Raw genomic sequence first — 7349 nt, 5'->3', positions numbered from 1 at the left:
ATATAGTTTGCTAATTTCTACCTTCTGATTTTGGAATGGGCACAGATATGGATTTATTACCATCAGTTAGCCAGATAGTTGTCTTCCAAATTTCTTGGCATAGATTAGTGAGTCCTTTCTAGCTTTGTATCTGTTTGCTGAAATATATTAACTAACTGGCTTTCTGTAAATTACTTGAGCCTAGTTTTTTCGTCAATGCCTTTAGTGCTGCTAACTGCGATTGGTGGTAGTGACATAATCTGTTGTCAATTTAAGACTTAAGAGTGAAGGAATGAAGTTTAGCCAATTGTGTTAGGCAGGATTCTCTAGAGCAGTGGTTCTCAACCGTCCTAATGCCGTGATCCTTTAAGATTTAGATAGATGATAGATAGATAGATAGATAGATAGATAGATAGATAGATAGATAGATAGATACAGCATGAAGGAATATAACAGCTAATTAGTCCACACAACAGTACAGAGGGCTCAGTTCAACTCACTTGTGTGGAACAGTTAATATACTGGAAGTACTTCAACTCAAGAGGGTTGCCAGGTCCAAGGTCAAGAACACAGACAGCTGAGTCTTCCCTCAGGCAATTCAGGCAGTCCACCCACAGGCAGCAGATAGCAGGGCTGGTCACCGACAGTCAGCAGCTCAGGAGCTTAGCGAAGCAGACCTGATGGGATATCAAACTCAAGCAGTGCAAGACGACAGGATCCACCAGCCTCAAGCTCAAGCAATGTACACATCAGCAGGGTGACAAAGCACAGCCCGAAGGAACCTCAGGCTCTAGAGACACAATCCACGGGTTGGCTGTCCCACAGGTAGTATAGCTCATAAGTTGAGGCAGAGAACTAGCTAAAGCAGCCGCACACTGGCCCAATCACCAGAGAGCCAGAGAGAGAGGGGCCAGCCTTGCCAAGCCATTTATCTCTTTGCCCTCCAATCAAACTGTGACCTTATTAATCCCACATGTTCCTATTGGCCAGGTTGTTACAATAAGCCTACCTATCACAGGATTCAAATCCATCAGCTGCTAATGGAGAAAAATTAAGGCTGTGTGTACCTGTAGAACTTTAGAGTATCAGCAATTCTATGTAAGTTCGCTATGAGTTGGAATCAACGTAATGGCAGTCCATTGGTTAGTGCTAAGACCCTGAGTGGTATAAAGGTTAGTGTGCTAGCCAGCTAACTGAGTGAAGGCTGATCATTTCTCAGAAGAGAGGCATGGAAATCTAATTCTGAAAAAACAGCCATTGAACATCTGTAGCGAACAGTCCTACTCTGACAAGTCTGGGCTCACTGTAAGTTGGGATCAAATTGACAACTGGTTATTGATATCATGAGAGACAGATGTAGAGGTATAGTTGTAAACTATGATTCCCAAGAGTATGGCTTGATTCTGTGGGTCCTGATCTGCATTTTATTTTTAAGTGTCATAGAGGTGCGGGGGTGGGGGGTTGAAAGTATTATAGTGTGTCACATGTAATAAGGGAAATAATTATTTCATTAAATTTGTGCTTGAATTTTATGCATATATCTGATGAATGTAAATGTAAATGCTTTCCTTAGTGTGGAATATTGCCCAACACAGTTTGACAGTCAGCAACCTGGTAGGCCCACAGAGTTGGAAATGTGAGGACCGCTTCTAATTGAGAAGTGTTTGCCCTTAGCTCTCATCAGTTGCTCCTGAACTCAATACCCAGAGAAATGTGTCAGAGCCAATCACTCCTCTGCTCAAACCTCCCAGAGACGCCTATCTCAATAGGAATAAAAGGCCCATGACAGTGTGTAATTCTATTTGTTTGTATCAGCTTCCTATAAAAAAAAAAATCCAAGCCCTAATTTAGGTCAATTTAGGTCAATCTGACTGGAAATAGGGACTCTGTGGTATAAATAAAAATACTTTGGGTAGCTTGGGGAGGGATTTTATAGAGACAGGCAGCATCCTTTAAAACAGCTGAAAACAAGGGTGAAATTTTCCATCTGGGTTCTATATTTGGAATGATCTAGCTTAACATACAATTTATATGACATATACAAAATTCCCTTTGGAGAATTCTGGGGCACCTCAAAAACATGGTATTCTCCAGAACAGTTGGTTCTTAGTTGGGAAAGACTCCCAGGGAGGGATGCTGTAAAGACAAGAAACAAACGGGTACAACTATAAGCCCCACATCTAAAGTCCCAGGGGCAGAAGGAGTCACTTTTCATGTGGGCTTCTCCCTGTAGCTTTGGTTCAAGGTAAAGAACAGGGAACTATGTGTGTGTTAGGCTGGGTTGACTAGGGAAACACATCCAATGGCGTGCATCTGTGTATAAGAAAGAGCTTATATTAACCCCAGCCCAGTCTAACTCACGTCCTTAAGTCTGAGACTAGTGCACAAGTCCCTCTTCAGACTCACGTAGCCTCCTGCAATGATGCAGAATGCAGGAAGATCACAGGCCAATGAGTGACAAGTCATGTGGATCCAAAGTGGGTGGCCATCTGGCAGGGCACCGGCAGCTCTCAGGGTCAGTGGCAGAGTCCCAGGAAGGAGAAGGGGCAGAGAGAGAAGAAGGTTCCTGAGGTCCTCCTTATAACAAGGTCTCACCCCCACGGAGGCCCTACCAGGCTGTGAGGTGACTGACAGGTTGGATTCCATCCCTACATGTTCATGCCTCTCCAGTTGAGATAAATATCATCTAACTACCACAATGAGTGTAATATAATGGGTGAGATGGGCAGTTATAATAATACAAATACAGAGACTCATTTTCCCTGTGTCAGAAATAGCAAAGGCAATACTCCACACGAGTGTAGACAATGGAGCCTTAGCCTCTCCTTCCTTGTCCCACCCATGACCCTCACTGTCTTCCGGAGCTCTGCTGCTCTGTAGAGAGGGTCTGCCCTCACGGGTCTATGCAGAGACCGCCAATGGGACCGAGAGGATGTATTCTAATGCTGAGATGGCAGCTGTTGATTTGGTTACTGTCTGTCTCCTCAGCTAATATGTGAGTTCCGAACAACAAGCGTGTTGTCTGAATTTTTCTCTACCAGATTTTCAGTGCCATGGGTAGCATCTACATTCCAGATATCTTAAATGGACCAATGAATAAATAAACATACCACGGAATGGAGACTGTGGTAGCCAGCAGGCTCCCTAAACATGTTCGATTCAGAAAGGAGAGGCAGAGGAGGTTTGTGCCCGCTGCACCTGTGTGTGTCCTTCACGATGACCCGCCAGTTTAGGTTCACTGAGGATAACAGTGCCTTTGTGTGTTTGCCCAGGGAAAAGGAGTGGCAGGCAGCAGGAAGTATATGAGCCAAGGCAGTGAGACTTGAAAGGGCACAGAGAACAGCAATGATTAAGCGCAGGAGAGGTTCAACCCAAGAGATCAGATACCTGGGACGGTATGTCTGAAAGTCAAGCTGAAGGGTAAGATCTGAAGATCAGATGCCTGGGAAGGTAGGTCTGAAAGTCAAGCTGAAGGTGCACAATGTTAGGAAGACTGTTTTCAATGTATTGCCTGTCACTTTAGCAGCAGGGAAATGGCAGGACCAGGTCACTCTGGAAGACCATGAAAGAAGGATCAGATTTATAATGGCGCTTGTTCTTCTTCCCATATCTGCCTAAATGGCTCGATACTCACCTGTCCCAGAAAACCTCACAAAATCATGCAAATCAAGAGGTCAAATCTTTGAGTCCATTTTAAGAGCACCAGTGAAATTGCTCAGGCCATCAAGGGTTTGCCTATCCGGAAAGCCACTAAATAACTGAACGATGTCACTTTGCAGAAACAGTGTGTGGCCATCCAATGTCATCCAATGTCACAATGATGGAGGGAGTGCGTATGCCCAGCCCAAACAGTGGGGTTGGACACAGGGCCGGTGGCCCAAAAAGAGTCCTGAATTTTTGCTACACCCGCCTTACAATGCAGAGAGTAACGCTGGACTGAAGGGTTTCGATGTCGGGTCTCTGGTCATTGAGCACATCCAGGTGAACAAAGCCGGGCCACATTGAAGTGGTCCTTACCGAAAAGGAACAAGTTGCTCCTAAACCAGGAGAGGGGGTTACACAGAAGGCAAAGATACCTATAAGAACTGACAAAGGAAAAACTTGCGGCTTAGGAGTACATTACACTTAAAGTAGAAGTGAATGAGTATAAAAGCAGTGCGGTGGTGGTGGTGGTGAGGAAGAGGTCTTAAAAATTAAGGTAGCAGTTATGAGGCTAATACACAGGTCCAAGTAAGAAGTGAATGGGCCTAACCCAAGAGGGTTAGGCCACAGAATATATGGGTGTGAATATTAGGAGAGGCAATGGATATTCCGATTTGACTGTTATAGTTGAAGCCTTGACAGAGAAGAAAAGTATCTAAATTGAGTCATGGATCATCTTTAGTGTAAGCAAGAAGTTTCCCCAGGAAAAACTTATACAAAAGTCTGGCTTTAATTTCGGAATTTCATAGACATTCTCCAAAATTTTAGTAAAAGATCTATGTGTTTCCGTGAAGGACCCCTGATTGAGAGGAAGGAAAAAAAGGGGGGGGGGGACTGTGGATCCCAACTCTGGTTGGCTGCCATAAAAACATTGATCATTCATTACCAATGAAAGAGTGAGGAGCAGTCGAAGAGCAAAAACCAGAGACAACAAGAAGAACTTTGTTCTTGTGGTCAGAGAAGTCTCAGATGGCACCAGGGACAGTGGGAGATAGAGCTGACATCTGGTTTCTAGACGTTTTGAAAAGGCACCGTGTTCAGGTTGGAACAGTAAAAGAGCCTCATCAGAGAGCTCAGGTTGGCCTAGAAACAGAGTCACGTGCAAGTGGAGTACAGACCCTCCTAAGTAGACAGGCCCCCTTCCTTAGAAAACTTGCCCAGACTCCTCTCTGGAATGAATTGATAACTTCCGTATTTAATGGACTATATGCACAAAGGGGTACCCAAAAAAGAAGTGGAATTGTGCTGAGGGGAGCGGAGCTTTTGTAGTATGAATTTTTTTTAGGTTAATTTTATTGGGGACTCTTACAGCTCTGATAACAATCCATACATCAGTTGTATCAAGCATATTTGTACGTATGTTGCCATCATTATTTTCTAAGCATTTACTTTCTATTTGAGCCCTTAGTATCGGCTCCTCTTTTTTCCCTCCTTCCCACCCTTACACCCTCATGACCCTTGATAAATTATAAATTATTATTATTTTCATATCTTATGCCAACTGATGTCTCTATTACCCCAGTTTCTGCTGTTTGTCCCCCTCAGGGGTAGGGTGAGGGTGGTGAGAAGTATTATGCATCAATCACTGTGATGGGTTCCCCTTTCTCCCCTCCTCCTACCCTCCTAGTATCACTACTCCCATTTCTGTTCCTGAGGAGTTTATCTGACCTGGATTCCGCGTGGCCTGAGCTCTGAACTGTACCAGTGTACATGCTCCAGTCTAGCCAGAACTGAAAGGTCATGATGGTGGGGGGTGAGGAAACCTCAAGAAACCAGAGGACTATTGTGTGTTTCATTGGTGCTTTACTGCGCCCTGGTTGACTTATTCCTTCCTTGTGACCCTTCTGTGAGGGGATGTCCCATTGTCTACAGATGTGTTTTGGGTCTCTGCTCTGACCTCTCTAGTTCTCAGCAATATGTTTTGTTTGTTTGTTTGTTTGTTTTGGGTCTTCTGATGCCTGTTACCTGATCCTGTCGACACCTCATGATCACACAGGCTTGTGCGCCTCTTCCATGTGGACTTGTTGCTTCTCTGCTAGGTGGATGCTTATTTTTAACTTCAGGCCTTTAAGACCCCAGACACTATATCTTTTGATCACCGGGCACCATCTGCTTTCTTCACCACTTTTGCTTGTGCACCCATTTTGTCTTCGGCAATTGTGCCAGGAGGGTGAGCATCACAGAAAATCAGCCTGTTAGAACAGTTTTCTTGTGTTGAGGGAGGGTTTGAGCAGAGAGAGGCCCAAAGTCCATCCGCTACGGATTGCCATATAAATATATGTACTCATAGCACACATTTTTTTCAGGTGATCAGGTTTGTGTTAGTCTGGGTAGACCACTGCCCCAGGAAGCTGCGCCTCGTGATCAGCTTCCATGAAGATTATTGCCAAGAACACCCTATGGAGCAGCTCCACTTGCCCTGGAAGCTCTGCAGGGCAGCTCTCCTCTGTAACACGTGGGTCGCCATGAGTGCTCAGGGACTTCCTGGCTAAGGGGTTTGTACCCATGACTCAAAACTCCGGGTGTATTATTTTTTCAGTGGTCTTGTTTCTGGCTCCATTTCACGTGTCGTGGTTTTTTTGTTTCTGTTTTCATGTAGCACACTTCTTTTGAGGCTCTAGCTGGTGAGCAATCTTGAAAAAATGTTTTGATGCAATGCATGTATGTGCAACAGCAGAAGGCGGTGCTGATGTCCAGAGCATGATGGGAAAGAAGCATGAGGAAAAGCGCTATCATGGTCCTGAACGTTCTTAAGAAAATCCAGCGGTCAAGGGCAGGGCTGAGGCAGCTAGGTCTCTGTCCAGGTCATAGCTGTTGACTCCACGTGTGATCTGAGGCCAATGAGCTTCTCCACTGTAACTTTTCATCTCTGTACCAGCGGGCTCTTTGTATGGTGTGGGGGGTGGTGCGCAGTGCCAGGTGCAGAAGGGGCCCCAAGTCAACATGAGCCACTGCGATCCTCTCCACTCTCACTGGGAGGAGCAGGAGGTAGGCCATCTGCCCTGCTGCCCTGGTGCTGTTCTGAAGCTCCAAGCACCCCTTCTCACCTCTCCCACCGCCCTCCTCCTCTCCCCACGTCGCCCACGCCCACGGGCGCCAGGCAGTTGCCTCGCGGGCCCGATATGGATCACGCCACAGAAGCGCACCTCCATTGCAACCCGCCCCCGCGCCCCCGACACACACAGGGCACATTGGACGTGTTCTCTACCGCCCAGCCTTGCAAACTGTCACCAAGCAGGGACCCAAATGCGCAGATGAAGTCAACTCGACATCGACAAGTGTGATGTAGTCACCCTGAGCCCGAACCCCGGTGGCGTGGCGGCTCTGCGCTCTGAGATCCACAGAGGCCTGAGAAAGGACACGGGGTCCTGGGGAGCCCCAACCGAGACGCGGCTGCCATCCGCGCTCCCGGGCGAAGGCTGAACCGGTGCAAACGAAGCGAGGGAGGGGGAGGGAGGGCGCGTCCCAAGAGGGTCGCTTCATCCAGCCCACTTCCTCCGGTTCCGATGGAGGGTGCTTAGAGGGCGAGGGGGGTGGGAATGGGATTCACATAGAGCCGCCCCCACCCAACAACAGCTGGTCTCCTTGGCTGGGTAGGGGGCGGGAGGCCCGGGCACTGCCGCGTAAAGAGGACGGGTTTCGGAGAAGAGCTGAAAAGCCGCACACAT

The sequence above is a fragment of the Echinops telfairi genome, unplaced genomic scaffold (genome assembly GCF_000313985.2).
Source record: "Echinops telfairi isolate 266 unplaced genomic scaffold, ASM31398v2 ScPeMD7_18;HRSCAF=68, whole genome shotgun sequence".
NCBI classification, from domain to species: domain Eukaryota; kingdom Metazoa; phylum Chordata; class Mammalia; order Afrosoricida; family Tenrecidae; genus Echinops; species Echinops telfairi.
The sequence above is the reverse complement of the archived record's forward strand: the minus strand, read 5'-3'. Positions refer to the sequence as shown.